We start from the raw sequence: 19,391 nt of genomic DNA on the forward strand, positions 1-19,391 counted from the left end.
AATCCTGAGCACATAGGAAGGGGGAGAAATGTTTGTCTTCCCTCCACATTACAATAAAAAGATAAATAATAGGCAAACACGTTCTGAGGTTAATTCCGGGTCAGCCTGCTGCTAGATGTTTTTCCCCTAGATCTCTGGGTATAATTCGGTATGCAAAGCAGAAGAAGTTCCAGAAGACCAACCCTAGCCAGACCTTCATCTGTGCCCACTCCCACTTTTCAGTTGTTCAAGTGAAACCATATTTTCTCTACTTTTTTTTTTTAAAAACAAGATGAAGATAATTCTGCCAGAGGAAGGAGGCAAAAGAAGACGTGTGCAAAGCTAATGCATTACCCTCCATCCCAAATTACCATGAAGTAGGACCCCCTAGAGCCGTTTTGTGGATCTTTAGGAACTAGCAGGAATTCAGCTTACAGGATGAACAGAGGATGTTTCCGTAGAGGACATTCTGTGTTTCTGTGGCAGCAAACGTACCATGTGGTGATAGCCCTGTGACTAGCTGTGTTTATCAAATTCCAAAGTAAATACTCAAGTGAAACTCCACATAGAAGGCCAGACCACAAGCTGGAGGTTCCCCATGGCACTGGTGAGATTGCAAAAATGTCTGTGGTTTATGAGTGTGTGTGTGTGTTTTAACTACATATCGTTTATACATGAATCTATTTCTGGTGACTGCTACACACGACTAACAGAAAGGCTGAGTCCATATCTCTTACCTAAGGCTCAGTAAGCCGTTGTGGGCAGACCTCATGCAGCTTTTGTTGTGATAGACAACCTCCCTATCTGTAGAAGGATCGTGTTATCTAACTTCTACCTCTGGGCAAAGAAGACATCGATATGGAGATGTAGGGAAATGTTGAGCATACAGGGAACGACTAACTGGCATTTCCGTAGGTGCTGTGGGTTAGACCATTGTTCAGCAGTGTTCACTCTCTCTCCCCTACCTGTGTAGGAGAAGTATTCTTCCCGACACTGCTGATGTGGAGTTGGCATTGTGACTTACTTTGGCTAATGGAAAATAGTAGGAAATGACAGTGTGTGAGTTCTGCTTCTAGGCCTTTAGATGCTTTGTGTGCGTCCACATGAGCCTCTGGGAGCCTCTGACTCTTCCCATGGTAAGGGCTCCTGTCTCCTCAGCCAGGGACCCAGGATGAGCACTTGTGGAATAGAATTGTCCCAGCTGACTTGCAGCTTGAAGCAGAACCTTAAGGTGTAGTCCCCGAGTTCTAGGTTGGTTTGTTACATAGCATTATTATGATGATTGCTGATTTTTACAATAAGTGTGTCTCAACTTTTGTGCAAATTTTTTCCCCTGAGCTGTGCGTATAAATTCAGGCTGCTTTGAGGGTTGCAAGTTAGTGAAACTCCAGAAAACCCATTAAGATTAGGCCTTCATTTCTTCAGAGCCGTGAGTTTGTGATTGGAAAGGATGGCTGTCATCTGAGGGCAGGATAGGGGACTGTGTGTAAGGTCACAGAATGGCTACAGACTAGACAACTGGGCAGGCATCACAAGGACACAGGATAGTAATTCCTCTGCTAGGGATTTACAGCTGCTGTTTGATTAAGTAAATGAACAAACTGAGCATGCGTAGTTGAGGAAGAACCCCGTCATGGTGCCTGGTGAAAGGAAAGGATGGGAAGATGGAGTCACTGCTGCCTTGGGAAGCTGAAGGCCTGCTGTTCTAAAATGTCTTGTGTGAAGGAAGGGAGCTGAGTTTCCTTTAGAGTTGGTTGGATTCACCTGCTTGAGGAGGCTCTGTGTGGCTGACTCCTTCTACAAGCTTGAATCAACAAAATGAGATATTTGCTGAGATGTCAACATTTTCCTGGACCCCAGGAGACAGCCAGAGGAAGAGCGGCCTGGGCAGGCAGTCAATTGTGACCACAGAAGAACTCTGCCATTTTTTCAGATCATATATTCTGAAAGGAAACAACTTTGCCTTTTTCTCTGGACACATCGGCATCCCAGGAAAAACATCCAGAACTCAGTCATAGACAAGAAATACATCTTCACGGCCTTTCTGGCAGCTGCTGGTCTCCTTGCTTTTGCTGAGTACCAGGAACAGAACGCCAAGCGAGTACTGTAGTGCTTCTTTGTGAGGCTGAATTAAAATGTGAAAAAAAATCCAATCAATATTTACTGAATAACTCACATGTCCTGGGGTAGATGATTTAAGTGGCTAACTTCATTTGCTCCTTATGCAATAACCCTATGAGGGAAGTATTATTTTACAGATGAAGAATTAATTAACTTCCTTCTGGCCACACAGCTAAGTGGTAGAATGTCTTGGCAACCTAGGAAATATTCGTTCTCAACCCACTCTTCTTTCCGTTATGCCTGAGACTTTCCTGAAATTTAATTTTTGGCTTTGAAGATAGAATTTGGTTGAGAGATGGTAGTTGACTTCGTTAGAAACAGATTAGGGTCAAGGCGTTATGCCGTAGACCTTAAATTTATAGTGTTGTATGTCAATTATATCTCAAGAAAACTGGGAGAAAAAAAGGAACATCGGGGAATGCAAGGGAAGGCAGCTCAGACTGTCTTGTGGAGTGGGAACAAGACAGGTGGATAGATGAAGTTGGGACTTCTCCTTCAGCCTCAGGCTTTCTGCGGGGCCTGGAAACTGAATTAGAATGGATATTTGCAGCAGGCAGAGAGGACAAAAGTCTCCTCTAGCCTGCAAGCCTTTCTCCGCCACCTGGTTTATACTGCCGAGAAGGCCCTGCTTTCCAGCCTACAGTGACTTGCGTGTGATGCCGAGAGCCCATGACACTGAAGAGACCAGTCTAGCTGTGAGGGTACATCCGTTTTCCACTGGCACCTTTGTTAGCCTCTCAGTCAAGAGGAGGAAAGCGTGGACTGGGAATCAGAGGAACTAGGTTCTAATATCCGCTCTGCTCTGTGATCGTGGGCAAGTTCCTTAGTATTTTTCGACTCTTTGCCTTTCTGTTACATAAGGGGCTTAGATGATATCAATGACTTTTTCTTCTTTTTAGCAGCAGAAATCTTTTTTGAAAAATAAGGTCCGATATGGAATCCTAATATGTAATATAGATTCAAGTCTTCTGGATGAAACAAGGATTAGAGGCCCAAATCTGAGCCCTTCTGGAAGCCCGCAGGCCACCTTTGAGAAACCAAGGACGTTGCGGACCAAGTCCAAAACTGCTGTTCTGGGTGATCTCTGGGGTCTTTCCCAGAATTAATAGCCCAGGATTACAGACCATGGTACATAACGTGGTAGTCTAAACTGCCTTCTAACTGTCCTCCCAGGGTTAGGTTCTTGGATGTTCCCAAATCTTCCAGCCTTGTGGAATTGTCTCTTATTATATATTTATATTTTCTTTTAATAGTCAAATGAACTGGCTGAAGCTTCTACCCCTAGTTTCTGTCCCCACCTCATATCCGAGGATTCTGGAGGGGCGTCCATATCCCCTAGTCATATGCTGCTTCGATTCCACTGAACACGTCACCTGTCCTGTGGTTGTCTCTTCCTTCTGCCCACAAGCAACTCAACATGAACAGCAGCTGCCTTGCCTTTGGTTTTCCTCCAAGAACCACTCACATATGGCTGTGTGGGCAGTTGCTTTTTCTTTTGGTTTGGCAATAACAAAGGGTTGGGGGTCATGTTACCTTATAGCACAACAGATACTTCAAAATTGAAATTTAGCCATCTCTGTTCTAAACAGCCCCATAGCCATTGCCAGCACTGAAAATTTCTTTATGGAAAATATTTCCTCTTTGAAAAGGCTTTCCCTCCAGGGTGCTGGGTTCCCTCACTGTCCATACATTCCCCCCGTCCTTTCTTGTGAGGCCACTTACTTCTCAGAGTCTCTCTGTGCACCATCCAAATTCTTCTCATTAAAAGAAATATCTACGAGAAAGTCATTTCTTTTTTCTTTTCTCTTCTTCTAGAGGACCACCATTGTTTTACCTAAATGGCTCATCAAGGTGTTTTGCTTAACAAAAGACAATTTGTAACTATGAGAATGTCCACCAAGATCCTTTAAAATAACATCCTCCACCCCTTTCCACTCTTGGTTGTGGAGTTCCCCGAGGTATTTGTGTTAAGAAGTAGAAAGAGGAAACAGGCAAAAGCTTTACCTCACTGTCCTCAGGTTGGTCAGAAAATTAATGTGGGACTCACTCTGGAAATTTAGCCTTTTAAAGACAGGGACTGAAATGTAAGTTATGATGGCCTCCCTGGGATTGCCAAGTTCAGCCTGGCCAGCTTCTCCCTCAGTCCTGTGATGTCTTTCTACTCAACAATAAAACAGTCAGGTGTTTTTCTCCAAGCCTTAATAATCACCCAAAGAAGAAGATAACTTTAAATCCTAGGTGGATAGTGTGGAGATATTTGTAGATGTTCTGGAATTTTAAACTTTTTATTATCTTTACACAAATGGAGGGAGAAATAATGCAAAGAAGAGCCATATTCCTATCACCTGTCTTGATCAGTTTTCAACTCATGGCAAATCCTGTTTCATCTAACTCCCTGCTACCGCTCATAGATGGGTCATATTGAAGCAAATCCAAGACACTGAATCATTCTACTCATACTATTTCAGTATGTATCTCTAAACAATAAAAACTCCTTTAAAACGACATAATCACATAACCATTATCATCCCTAAAAGATCAGTAATAATTTCCTAATATCGTCAAATAGGTAGCCAGCGATCAAATATCCCAGACTGCCTAAAAAATCTTTTTTTTAAACGGTTGTTCAAATCAGAATTCCAATAAAATTTGTACATGGCAGTTGGTTGATAGTCTCAATTTTCTTGTAATTTTTAGGCTCTCTACCCCACCTAATTTTTTTCCCTTGCAATTTATTGGAGAATTCATTGGGGAAGCTAGAGCATGTGTTCTGCATAGCTTTGTACATTCTTGATTCTGCAGATTGCATCCTCAAACCATCATTTAATGGGGTCCTCTTTCCCTATATCTATTAGAAACTGCAAGTTAGATCTGGAGACTTCTCTTTATAGGCGGTGGTATCTACTTCTGGTAGGAGGCACATATCTGGTTATTCCTCCTTTGGTGATAGTAGGAGGCATTAATGATAATTTCCTACTTTCATTAGTTTATCAGGGCTTGCAAAATGATGATAATTTAACTTTATAATTCCTTCCTAATTTATAAGCTGGAATATTTCTATAAAGAAATGCTTTCCCTTATCAGCTGTGTGGTTATCTTCAAGTACAGTTAGTTTACGAAAGGTAATAAGAGTGCTTGATTCCTTCTTTTTGTTTACCAGTTTTCAGAATATTAAATTAATTCCCTAGCATTCTCCAAAGGTAGCCAATGAGTAATGAGTTTAGCATCATAACAATCTAACGCATTTAAACATATACAATATATTTTAATCCATTGCAGTTAATATTAATATTGCAGTGTTCACATTGTTCCATCTTTGGCTGTGGAATCCTTTTCAAGTTGGCTCCTTGGCCCTTCTGACAATCGTGATAGTCTTTAATAGTTTCCTTGCTTTCTACTTTGACAAAATGTTCCAGGTTTATCTGGCGTATTTCTTGCCATAGGCCTAGAATGAGCTGGTTCCTTTTGGTGGGAAAGGTATTTAGAAACCACAACGTGAGTGTTAGAATGCTCACTGGTACTGGAAAGGTGATTATTTCTAAGCCTTTTCAACGGATGATAATTTATAAAATCATAATGTTACAAAAGTATCATTATTTTTGGCCTGATGTTAAATAAAAGTATATGTATATGAAAGCTCAAACAAATTGCTATTGTCGCTGTTCTATTTTCTCATATCTTTACCTGTCTTCAATTGGCTTACAGACAGAGATGACATTTGGTCCCACATGACTTTTTCCATTAGAAGCATTGGCTGGTTTGTAAGTAGCAGCGGAAAGGCTGAAAAGCAGAGTAGAGATCTCAGCACTCTCATGAGGCTGGGGTGAAATAATTGGAATTAAGGGCCTGCCATGGAGAAAGGGTCTTAGTAATCAACTCAGGCTTTTATTTGGGATCCCGAAGGGCCAAATCTTAAAAACAAATGACCTGAAAATAGATCATCTACCACAGGGATGTATTCCAGCTCCTATCACCTCTGTCCACAAAGATGCTCTGCTCTCTGCCCCGACAGAAGCACACACCTGCAAAAGAGAATACATTTGTAACAAATATCACTGTTAAAAGGCTTCTGTCTGGAATAAGTAGAAAACATCTACAAATCAATAGGGAAAAATACAGACAACCCAATAGAAAAGTGGGCAAAACACTTGAATAGGCATTCCACAAAAGATGATGGTCAAATAACCAAGACACATAGGAAAGGTCTATAACCTCATTATAATTCATCACAGAAATGCAAATTAAAATCACAGTGAGATAGTATGTAGTACTGATACCTGATAGAATGGCTAAAATAAAAAGTTGGAAAATACCAAGAGTTGGTAAGAATGTGGAGCAAGTGGAACTTTCTTATAGAGCTGGTGGGAATCCAAATTGGTACAACCACTTTGGAACACTGTTTGTCAATATCTCCTATGGCTGAACATCCAATTACCCTATGACCAGATAATTCACTCCCAGGTTTATGCCCAAAAGAAGTGCATACATGTGGTCCTCTAAAAAACATAAACAAAAATGTTCATAGTGGCATTATTTGTAATATTCCCAAACTATAAACAACCCAGGTATCCACCAGCAGTAGGACAGGTAATTAAATTGTGGTGTATTTATACAATGGGATAGTATAAAACAGCAAATTTGAACTACTGCTATACACAACACAGACAGACTTGACAAACATTATGCTACATGGAAGAAGCCAAACACACAGGAATACATATTGTATGATTGATTTATATGATGTTTAAAAATAGGCAAAACTGGGGGCCAGCCCCATGGTGTAGTGGTTAAGTTTGCACGCTCTGCTTTGGCAGCCCAGGTTTCATGGGTTCAGATCCTGGGCTCGGACCTACACACCACTCATCAAGCCATGCTGTAGAGGCATCCAACATATAAAATAGAGGAAAATTGTCACAGATGTTAGCTAAGGGCCAATCTTCCTCAAGCTAAAAGAGGAAGATGGGCAACAGATGTTAGCTCAGGGCCAATCTTCCTCACCACAAAAAAATAAAAGAAAGAAAAAAAGGCAAAGCTGGTCTGTGGTGCTGGAGAGCAGGCTGGTGGTCAACCTTGGAGAGGAGGGTGGAGTTGGGAATTGGAAGAGGGATTTGAGGGGCCTCTGGGTGCTGGTCATGGTCTATTTCATTACTTGGGTGGCAGTTACATAGTTATCTTCATTTTGTGACAGAGCTGTGCACTTTTAATTTACTAATTCTTCTCTGTGTATATTATGCTGCAATAAAAAGTTCTTTAGAAGAGAGTTTGTGGATTTTTCTCTTTGGACTCTGTTTCATTTTCAAATTATTATCTTTTAGACCCACGTACTCCTTTATTGACTTCAACATCTTCGAGGAGAAGCTCTGGTAATTATCAAAGGTGTAAAAGATGTCAAAAGTTAAGAACGTACCATTGAGAAAGCAATAGCCAGCAAGATGTAAGCTATTTGGCGACAGGTAAAGATACGAGAAAACAGACCAGTAAAAATAGCAATTTGTTTGAGCTTCCATATAAATGTACTTTTATTTAATATCAGGCCAAAAATAATATGGTACTTTTTCTTATGTAACATTAAGAAAATAACAAGTACATACTTACTGCAGAAAATTCAGAAACACAGGCATACATAAAAAAGGGAGAAGAAAAGTAGCCACATATCACCAAGAATCCTATCGCCTAAGACAATATTTGTAAACACACTGTTAGATGACCTTCCATTTAACATTCTTTTAAAATATATTTACAAAACTTGAATTCTGCCTCAGTTTTTTCTGTTTCCTTTTGCTTAAGTCGACTCGCATATGTACTCAGGTGATGCATTCTGTTTATCTAAGTTATCCAAACTGAGAACAAAGATAATCAGCTGTGATGAGCTACGAATCGAAGGCCCGGCTGCCGTAAATCGAGAGAGAGCAGCCACAGAGAAATGAAATGAGAAGCTGTATCTATAATCAGAAAGTGAATTCCCCTTAGAGAGAAGTACTTTCCTCCATTGTTCAAGTCTCATAGCTGAATACTTTGGTGGCCAGTAGTTAGGTAGTTAGGGAATTCTCTGAATTCCCTGGAAAATAGCTTCGTTTTTTTGGCGTTTCTGAATTGTAGACGTGGAATGAGGCTGAGCTGGGTGGCATAAGGAAGTAACAGGCTCTTCATGTTTCCTTGCTGGGGCCCCGGGAAGATGTAGACGGCGCCTGCTCAGAGGGAAATCTTTGGCATTTCGCCTGCTGTGGCATCCTCCTTTGTGTTGGGTTGGGTAACCTGCGGGAGCATGCTGCAGTCATTGCCTGCCAATCCACGAAGTTTCTGGAGAGTGGGCGAGGGTTAGTCACGTAGAGCCCAGTGACATTTAGGGACCCACACTGTTCAGATGTTCTTAGCACTTTGCTCTGCTCCTTTCCTTGTCGAAGGCACAGGGTAACTTGAGACGCTGCCCTTCACCAGTTTCTCCTGTTTACACCCACTCAGCCCTCTCTGTGAATTCAACAGAGAGGGGAGCAGCGGGCTGCAGCAGCGCCTTCTGGCCCCTCTGAAGCTCGCTGGTGGGTGCATTTCTTCTGAGTTCCTACAGGAGGGGTAGAGTTTGAATGAAAAACAGCATAGCTGTAAAGCACTTAGAAAATTATGGTAAAATTTACCGTTTTAACTGTTATAAAGTGTACAGTGCAGTGGCATTAAGTGCATTCACAATGTTGTGCAACCATCACCACTATCTCGTTTCAGAACTTTTTCATTAACCCAGAAGGAAACCTTGTACTCATTAGCACCTCTTCCCATTCCTGAGTACCCTGCCTCCTTCCCCGGCCCCTGGCAATTACTAACCTGCTTTTTGTCTCTATGGATATAGCTATAGTGGGCGTGTTGTATAATGGAATCATACAATAAGTGGCCTTTTGTGTCTGGCTTCTTCAGTTAGCATAATGCTTTCATGGTTCAACCATGTTGTAGCATGTGTCATTCTTAATGCCTTTTTGTGACTGAATAATATTCCATTGTATGGATATACCATATTTATTTATTCACCCATGGGTTGATGGGTATTTGGGTTGTTTTCACTCTTTGGCTACTGTGGATAGTGCTGCTACGAATGTTCGTGTCCGAGCACTTGTCTGAACACCTGTTCTTGATTCTTTTGGGTATACGCCTAGGAATAGAATTGCTGTGCCATTTGGTACTTTTCTGTTTAACTTTTTGAGGAACCACCAACTGTTTATCACAGTTGTAAAGAACTTAAGGCTGGAAATTTCAATACTGGAGTCCGTCTCTGGATAAATTAGGAAGCAATTTTAAAACTTCTCTTCTGTTTACCTATCCCAGGCCCCCTCACTGTTTCCAGGGCCCAGTTTCCTCGTGTTGTCCCCTGCTTCCCAGATTTGTTTTCTCTGAAGCTAACTATTCTGGCCTACATTTTTCTTTCCTAACTGCAACCTCAGCATCAAGTCTCCCTATTCCTTGTCTTATTCTTTCACGACACTTAAAAAAGGCGAATCTATTCTATTGCATTAGGATGCTTAATATAGGATTACTGCAGTGGATCTGAGTCTAGGATGAACATCTGAGTGATGCTTTCTCAACATGCTTTTACCCATAGCCTCGCCTACTGAGCAAACGTTCTGGACGGTGAGGTTCAGTATGTGTATTTTGAAAAGCTCCACCAGGTGATTCTATTGCACCTCTCTGTTTCATAATCAATGGATTAAGGTGTTGCCTCCATAATTTACAATTTAATAGGGGTGTTTGGGGTGTAAGGCCTCATGCCAATGGTTAGGGCTAATGATAATGTTTTTGGCACAGAGGCAGGTAGCTGGGAAAGACATATTGGCACTTTGGAGCAGTAGGAGGGCTTGAGATGCCTTTATTACCTTGAGTAGGGAGCTGGTAGATTATAGGGCCAGTCGTCATAATTCTAAAGGCATATTCTTGGCTGTAGTTGAAAATAAGATGCCCCATTAGAAAAGAGGATTCCCTAATCTTGCAGACTTGGTATAGAGCGAAGAGTGAGTTGACTGGAAACTGCTGTGATTTGTTTAGTATAAAACAATTTAGGGATCCGGAGCGAATGATTACTTGAGTGTGCTTCCAGAAGAGAACAGAGCTGACTGGAAGCCAGTTGCTTTGAGAAACAAGAAATGTGGTATCAAGGCTTGACTATGCCCTGGCCGTTTTACTTGTAGACCAGTTGACATGGCCTCTCAGCATGGGAATTGGCTGAGAGACGGAGAGCACACTGTTAGCAGTCAAAAGATGGGATCGAAACTGACATTTATTTAATTTGGAAATTTATGATTATTTGGCGTTACTTGAATTCTGTATTTATGCCGGATAAGTGCATTTAATAACTTGTTTTATTTTAAACATTTGTCTTCATAGAAACACTAATCTAATATTTTCCATTGATTTTTCTTACCCTAAACCTGGTCGTTCTTAAACTGGCACGCATGCTCCACCGCTTGCTGGAAGCATTTACCGTGAGAGTTTATGCAGAGGGAGAAAACTTTGAGAATGTGATAAGCTGGAGAATATTAAAGGTTAGGACATCCTGACCCTTCTTTCCAAATCTATACCTTGGAAACATGGTTGGATGTCTCACCGAGGTATTTTCAAGATGACTTAGCGGACGTTTTGTGAAGCTCATGGGAAATTACTATTTCTTTATATGATATCAGCAATGAGAAAACAAATCTCGGTACTGCCTCCTTTGAACACATGTCAGAAACACTACTAAATATATTTAATATAATTCAAGCTATCAGTCAGTTGTTGCTCAGTTGATATCCTGGGCTAGGAAAACAGGTGTGTTATGCTGACAGTGCTGCCAAATTCACACATGGGCTGGGATATGAATAGTGGTGCTAATTACACTTAGCAGAACTGGTAGCCGACTAATGTAATAGAGAATCCACTAAACTTAACTTCACATGAGCCATGCTAAAAATAATGTAATCCCGGTGGTGACTGATCTGCCAATTTTATTTGCCTGCTTAGCTACCATAAGAATATATGATATCATCCTACATCCTTTGACTCTGCCTGTTACTGAAATCAGGATGGAATAAAAACAAAATTGAAAAACATTGGAGAATTTCTTCTCTAATACACATTCTCAAAATCTAGATTCAGTTGCTTTATTTCATACCCTGGAAAGGAGGGGCTCCCTGGTTAAGTCACATAGTAAATAATCTAGTTCACTGCCACAAACAAATAGGTACGGAATACAACTTTTTTATTGCGTATAGGAACTTGGAAGTTTACAGCTTGAGAAATGGGTAGGCTTAACTCTTAAAATATAAATATATGTACCCTCTTTACCTTGACAATTTAAGCAAATAGTCACCGTACGTCCACCAGAAATGCAAGCCACAAGCCAAAACGTGTTTCCCAAATATCGGTAATGTATGGGCCCAGTTTAACGAAAAAAATTTTCATTCATTCTCCTCCCACTGAATTAACTGATAACATTTTAAGATAATGGTACTCACATCTGTGCAAGTGTAGCTAGGTGTAAGTTCGTTATGGTTATAGATGGTAAACAATTATAAAATCAAAATGTGTTTACAAATTAAATATCAAGAAAATTACCAAACCAATGAAATCCAAATTCTACACTGATTTAAGAAAACTTAGTTTCTGGTTGCAATGGACTCTGACTCTTTAGTTCTGCCTAGTTTTGGGATCATGGACTCAATTTCCCCATTTCCTTAGTCTAACCATTGAGAATTCATTGTTCATTTAGTTCACCAGGATTTCATTTGGCCTTCAACTGGCACAAATATGTCATTTCTATATTAATTCCTCCTCTGCCTTCTGCACCTTAGCCCATGCAAATTAAAATAGTACTACTTGGTGTCAGTGCAATAGAAAAATGCAAGCACAGAAGCACACATTTATAATATGGTTATCCATGTTGCCCCAGGTATGCTTTCACAAAATTTTTTAGATTATCACCAAAAAGAGAAAACACAAAATTAAAAAATTCCACTATAGACACTTCGGCAGGACTCTCTTCCCACTCTCAAATTTCCCCGAACTGACTTAATTTGTGCTTGTCCTTATTATCTGGTTCTAGAAGTTTAGTTCTGCAACTTGACTTCAGTACCCACCTCCGACCCCTTCAGATTTTGTACTTCCCTAGAATTCACAGCTCACAATTTGGACTGATGAACCCCTCCATGGAGTCTGGCTTTTCTGACTCCTGAAGCCAGAGGGGAGAAAAGTCGGTTGAGTAATAATTGGCACACAGAAAAATCCCAACTGTCCCTCAGGCTCCTCTGCTCATTGCAATTTGTTGGGAAGCCCACCATGCATCTCATATATGGGATATGCCACAGTCATTCCCCAAGCCTCCTCTTCCTCCTCCATTCCTCATTGTACTGCCTGATCAGTTGCTCTAAAATGCATTCTGGTAAAAACTTTCACTTTTCCTCAATTTCCCACCAGGGTTTATACTCTTGTACCATGCGTCCAAACCCTTCACAGTTTAACCTCAACTTACCTCTACCTCCCAAGCACCACCACCCCCTGCAGAACACCACGGTCTAGCCAAATTGGATCATTGTTTGTTCCCTGTGCTTTTCTACTTCTGTCCTTGCTCATGCCATTCTGCCTGCTTGCAGTGCCTCATCCCCCGATCTGTGCCTTCTGAAATCTGACTCGTGGCTTAATGCCCAACTCAGATGCCTCCTCCTCCGTGGTGAAGCATTCCCCAGTCATCCCTGCTGGAAGCGAGGCGCCTTCTGAATTCCTAGGGGACTTGATCCTTCTTTCCATGACCCCAATTCCATGCCATCTCCCACTATAGCCATTTATATGAGTGCCTTACCTATCGCTCCTTGTAGACTGCCAGATTCCTGGAGGCAGGAACCAGGCCTAATTCACTTTTCTATTTTCCCCACTGTCTAGCCCAGTGCTTTTGGCATAAAAGAAACTAAATGCTATTTTCCGTATAAATAGGAAACTTAAAATCACAATTCTTGAAGAGGTGTGAATAAATAGTTTAATACAGCTCTAAGTAATAGATGATATTTCACCTTCAAAAACAGCATCAACTGCTAAAGTCTGATAAGTTTGTCCAGGTTTCAGGCCAGAGAGTTATTTTCATGCATGACCAATAACAAATTTAACAATTTGTTCAAAGGTAAAACATGATCATTATAAAGAAGAAGCAGCCAATTCATACTCACTAGAATGAGAAGAGATGTTTATGCACATGCGGGGGATCTGACGGGAAAACAGAGCGATGGCCCAAGACTCTGGCCCAAGACGTGTTATTAACCACCTAAAAACTATGTTTACAGAGAACAGCTGACTTTGAGGATCTGTGAGCCCCTGTACTTACTGGCAATCATTTTTTGCTACCAACTTTAAAACATGAATAACTAATTCATATCAGTTCATTGACTTCAGTGACTTGGTTTTTACTTGTTTATTTTCTCTCGGTGTAGCATGTTAATGGGAAAATGAAGATACATAGGAATACATTCTTCTACTAAACTCTGACATGAAACTGAGGTCAAACTTATTCAGAGAAATGTTTTGGATTTTAAATAAATAATTTTCTTCTGCTGGGCCCTATTAGTATAAACATCTTTATGAATGGGCACCTTTTTCCCCTGCTGGAGTTTATTTTCAGTTGAGTCTAAATACATTGCTTTCTCCTTATTACGTCACCACTGGGGGCTAAAGTTATAAGAGTAAATTTCTCAAAAGGAGGTGTCTGCCACGCAGATATTCTTAGTTATGAGGAGGGCTGCACTGCAGAAATGTGTTACTAATGAGGAGGGTCACGTGACCAGCATTAGACGCTCAGGGAATCTCTAGATGTGTAGATGGCTGCCCGACTCCTGAGAATCTGATCATTGTCACTCAAAGATTATTGCTGTTCTGGAGGCAATGTGAGCAACATATTGTTTTTGGCTCTTGGGGGTGTACAGTGTGGTACCCTGAAGAAGCTGCAAAACTTAGACTTTCCTTGGAAAGTTAAACTTTAAGCTCACAGCCCAGTAGCAGTGATAGACAGGATCCTGAGGGGCAGTCTTCCCCCCAGGGCTGATTGAAGCGTGAGTTCGTGTCACAAAATAGGTAAAGAAAAAACACTGCCTGTCAGGAAGAGGGATGTTTCATCATCCAGGGATGTACCAAGGGGAATCAGGGAGACACACATGGGCCGTGCTTTTTCCAAGCACTGTGTGGGAAGAGAGTATCCCGGCCGGTGGCTGTTTGGTTCAGTATGCTGGTCGCTTTGGCAAAGCTCGTGTTGAAATTACGTCTATTTATGACAGTAGGACCCAAAGGGCTCTGGCTACAATTGTTTGGAGATGGGTCCATATAGTTGTAGCTAGAGCCTCTGGGTCGTCTTGGTAAAACCACTTCTGCTGTCAGCCGCAGGCAGCTGGCCATCTTGATCTGATGCCATTTGCTTTAGATTCATTTGATGTGTGCCTTCTTTCTGGTTGTAACTTGCCTTCGTGTATAATTTTGCTTTCAATGAGGAGATGTGCTCATTGTGCTTGTACAGAGAATTCTGGCTCCTGTGACACTTCCTTGAGTCAAAATAATAAATTTGATAACTTTGTGACTTGGGGTAACATAAATGAATCTGTCTCAGTGCTGACAAAAATCTTTCTGAAGCTGTGAGGCTGCGAGACTGAGAATCAGACACTGGACTGTGCAGATTCACAAAGGAGCTGCCATCTTGTGAGGCTGTTGGGGCCACTGCCCAGAAATTTAGCCAGATGGAGGCAGGGGGTGAGATTGCTCTGAGCATATTCTCTGAAAGCAGAACATGAGGGGCCCACGCATTTGGACATTTGTGTGGTTTGTTCACTGCACAAGAGAATCTGCTCAGGGGTGCTGGGGACTGCAATCTGGCCCCTGCTCAGTTCTCACAGCTATACTCCCTGAGTAGGTGCACCTGGAAGAAGGGCTGCTTTTTCAAACTTACAGAAAGGCACAGCTTGGTCCTGAATCAGAGCCTTTGCAATGGTTACGATACTCATGAAAAGTGTTTAAGCGCAAGTCAGTTTATATGCTTATTTAAAACATCACTAGTCATACCCTGAGACTCTGAGCAAGGGTCTCCAAATATGTAGATCGTCCATCATTATCAGGAAAAAATTATAAGTACGTAAATATATATATTTACAATATATAAAAATATATTTTATATCTAAATTAGGTGTTCTAATGTACAATGGTCACCATTAAATATATATAATAATAAAAAGGAGGAAATAAAAATAAATGCACCTCACCCTGGAGATCACTAAAGTAAGGAAGATGATCTTTTTTTTAAAGATTGTTGCCAATCTTTTTCTTTTCTTTTCTTTTTCTTCTTCTCCCCAAAGCCCCCCAGTACATAGTTGTGTATATTCTAGTTGTAGGTCCTTCTAGTTCTGCCATATGGGACCCCACCTCAGCATGGCCTGATGCGTGGTGCTAGGTCTGTGCCCAGGATCTGAACTGGTGAAACCCTGGGCTGCTGAAGCAGAGCACATGAACTTAACCACTTGGCCAGGGGGCCAGCCCCAAAGTGGGCCCCTTCTTACCTAATACTGCTTATACATCTAAAGGAAATTGTAGGGAGACCCCCCTCCCCCTAGAGATTCATCTCGTACTCCCTATTCCATCACATCATCCTTAGTTCAGAAAGCCTTCTACTTGGCTATCTCAAATTCCAGTCACATACGATTAACATTTTCAAAGACATTCTAGAAATTCTTCACAAAAATAAATTCTGGCAATTGGTATTTAGATAACATCTTAGTCTTGAGTATCTTTAAGTAAGCGATTAAATCAAGTAAACATCAAAAAATGTAAAAAGCTTGGGGCTGGCCTGGTGGTACAGTGGTTAAGTTTGCGCATTCTGCTTTGACAGCCCAGGGTTCGCAGGTTTGGCTCCTGGATGTGGACCTGTGCACAGCTCATCAAACCATGTTGTGGCGGCGTCCCACATACAAAATAGAGGAAGATTGGCACAGATGTTAGCTCAGGGCCACTCTTCCTCAAGCAAGAAGAGGAAGATTGGCAATGGATGTTAGCTCAGGGCCAATCTTCCTCACACACACACACACACACACAAATAAAAATAAAAACATTTAAAAAGCTTAATTTAATAAACAAAAATTTCGCTTATAATATTTTGATTTTTTATGTTTCTGAAAAGCATTCTCAGAGCTTATGGCAAAGATGAAGATGAGTAAGTTTCTGAAAATGTCACTATTACTACCAACAGCCAGAAGCAACAATACATTTTATCTTTTAGCTGGTTTTAAAAAGGAGCCCAATTGACCAAGTCTATTGCAGAAATTGGTCATCGAGATAAACATTTCCTGCTGCCATGACAGATTTCCAGAAGTTTTGCTTCATTGTCATTGATCACTTTCTCTGGTTGTCAGTTTAGGCTATGTGCTGATAAAACTACAGTACCTTTCTTGTCTATGTCTTTATTTTTTTTACCATTGGCACCAGACTCTGTCTGCCCGAGCGATTCCATGGAGAGGATTAATTAGCCTGGTTTTGACTCCAGAAGGTCTGTTCAAAGAGACAGAGCCCTGTATAAATAGGGTTAACCCCTCAGAAGTTACTGGAACTTCAGCACTCACTTTGCATCTTACTGGAAGGGAGTTCTTCAGAGGTCAAAGAGTGTTCTTTATATCTGCAGGAACTTCTCACAGGAAAATACTTCATGTTTCTGCTTGGAGAAAATTATTCTTTGGGTTAGTGTGATAAGGAAAGTGAAGTGTAGCGTAAGGAAGAGCATTTGTCTGCAGATTCTTATTATCTGTCGTGGGCACTCCTATCCTTCAAATGCTTAATACCTGCTGATATTTGACAGGCATGGTGAGTTTTGTTTGGGTTCCCTTCTCTCCTCAATGCTCAGCACTACTTATGTATACCTCTTGTATCTCCTCAGAAACACCATGTATCTGGTGGGAACAGACACAGAAATCATAATCTAGAGCCAATGTCACATTATAGACTCACAAAGGAAGAATTCTCACTGATATAACTGTTAGGGGCTGGTATAATCAGCCTGGTCCGTGAGAGCCGTGTGTGAGTATTGCTGGCAGGGACTCAAGTTAAAGAACTGGTTTTCGATTGAAATACTGAATGTTATTCATACATAATATCCATACATTTAATGTGTGTGTGTTTGCAAAGTAATTAAGTATATATTATTTCATTTTGATCCTTACAACAATTAGATGAATTAGGAAGGCAGATATTATTATCCCCATCTTATTTATGAAGAAACTGAGTCTCCAACAGGAGTGCCTTGTCCAATAATAATGATGATGACGATGATAAATGGACAAAATCCTTCCACCGACCTCTAGATGTATATTTAACTGCTTATTTGATGTTTCTTCTTGGATGCCCCTTAAGCAACTTAATTTGTCTAGAATGAAATCTTGACTCTATCCCAAAGCTTTTCCTTCCTAATCACCAGTCTTCAAAAGGAAACGGCATGATGGTCATTCTGTTGTGTATGTTAGAAACCCATGCATTATTCTTGATTTTTCTTTCTTTTTAAGCGATCCCCCACATCCAAACCATAATCAATACATCAGATATATGTCATCACTTCTGAAATACATCCTCTCTTCACTTCTTTCACTGCCACTGCCGGTAGCCTGACTGGACTACCACCACCTCCTGGTAGGCTATAACATCGCCTCTTCTAGGTTTCTTGTACTTTACGCTTAACTCCATTAGCTCCACCCATGCAGCAACTAGTGTGATCCAATATATAAGGTGTATAAAGTTCTCCCATTTAAAAACCTATGGTGACTTCCTATTGTTCTTGGGGTGTAACACCTACATTCTTTTTTTTTTTTTTAAAGATTGGCACCTGAGCTAACAACTGTTGCCAATCTTCTTCTTTTTCTTTCCTGCTTTTTTTTTTTCTCCCCAAATCCCCCCAGTACATAGTTGTATATTTTAGTTGTGTGTCCTTCTAGTTGTGGCATGTGGGACACTGCCTCAACATGGCCTAATGAGTGGTGCCATGTCCGTGCCCAGGATCTGAACCCTGGGCCGCCGAAGCGGAGTGTGCGAACTTAACCACTCGGCCACGGGGCCGGCCCCCTAACATCTGTACTCTGTATCCTGATTTGCGTGATCCGGTTCTGTCCAACCTAATTTTGTGCTTCTGTAAACCTTGCTCATTATACTTTATCTACTCTACTTTCTTTTAGCCTCTTAAATATGCTAAGTGCACTCCCACATCAGAACCTTTGCACAGTCTATTCCTTCTGTCTGGAATGTTCTTTACATGGTTGGCTCCTTACTATCTTTAGGTTTCAGCTTCAATATTATCTTTTTTAGAGGTCTTCCTTAAAAAATCCCGTCTAAAATAGCTCCTCTCTGTTAATTTATATTTACTCACTTTTTGTTTCCTTCATTCACATTTTTTAACCTATTCGTGTTGTTTATATTCCTTTCTGGATCATGAGCTCTGCTGGTAAACTGGTTCCAACGGTAAACTGACAGAGCCAGTCTATCCCGGGTTCTTAGCACACTGTCTGGCACATACTAGGTACTCAGTAGATATTTTTCCAATAAACGAACCACTTAGTTCAAATTCCCCATGTTAACAATGGAAAATCACGGTACCTTGAGGGGAAGGTATGTGTTTCGCCCAGTGCAACACGAGGACTCAGGACTGGATCCATTCCTTCCTGCCCCCAGCGTAGGGATCAGCCGGACAATGAAGTAAAGGTATTGGAAATAATTTCCTGGGTTTTCATTCAGCTATTGAGTGAAACTAGGTCCATTTTTAACTAAACATTTGATTTAGGTAAGTAAAGTACTATAATTCTGCAGTTTGAATTTAATCAAAATCTTTTAGTTTCTTTCTAAATATTGGGACTCTGGCTTACTTGCCAAGATGGCTTGATTCCTGATGACTTGACTAATAAGAATAACATGAATCAGGAAGGAACTTTATTACTCCAGGTCACAGTTTTTTAAAGGATCATTCTATATGATCAATTTGGAAAAGAACAATTCTTGAAAAATGACTGAGCAAGCACTGTCTTTTCTTTTCCATTTTTCCATCTGGTTCCTCCTCCTCTGGAGCCTGCAGAAATCCCCACAGGGGTCCTTCCCACAGAAACAGAGATTATTCTTAAGGGATAGCCCATGACAGGAGCAAACCACTATGGCTAGCCTGGAATAGATGTGGGGATATAGGAGAATGTTGAGGCAATGCTGCTTGTGATCCAGTCTTACATTTGTGTTTCTCATCTGCGCAGCACCTTGCGCATGGTATTTGCTCCATGTAGTAGATGCTGTTG

Source organism: Equus quagga, chromosome 6, assembly GCF_021613505.1.
Source record: "Equus quagga isolate Etosha38 chromosome 6, UCLA_HA_Equagga_1.0, whole genome shotgun sequence".
In the NCBI taxonomy this organism is placed as follows: domain Eukaryota; kingdom Metazoa; phylum Chordata; class Mammalia; order Perissodactyla; family Equidae; genus Equus; species Equus quagga.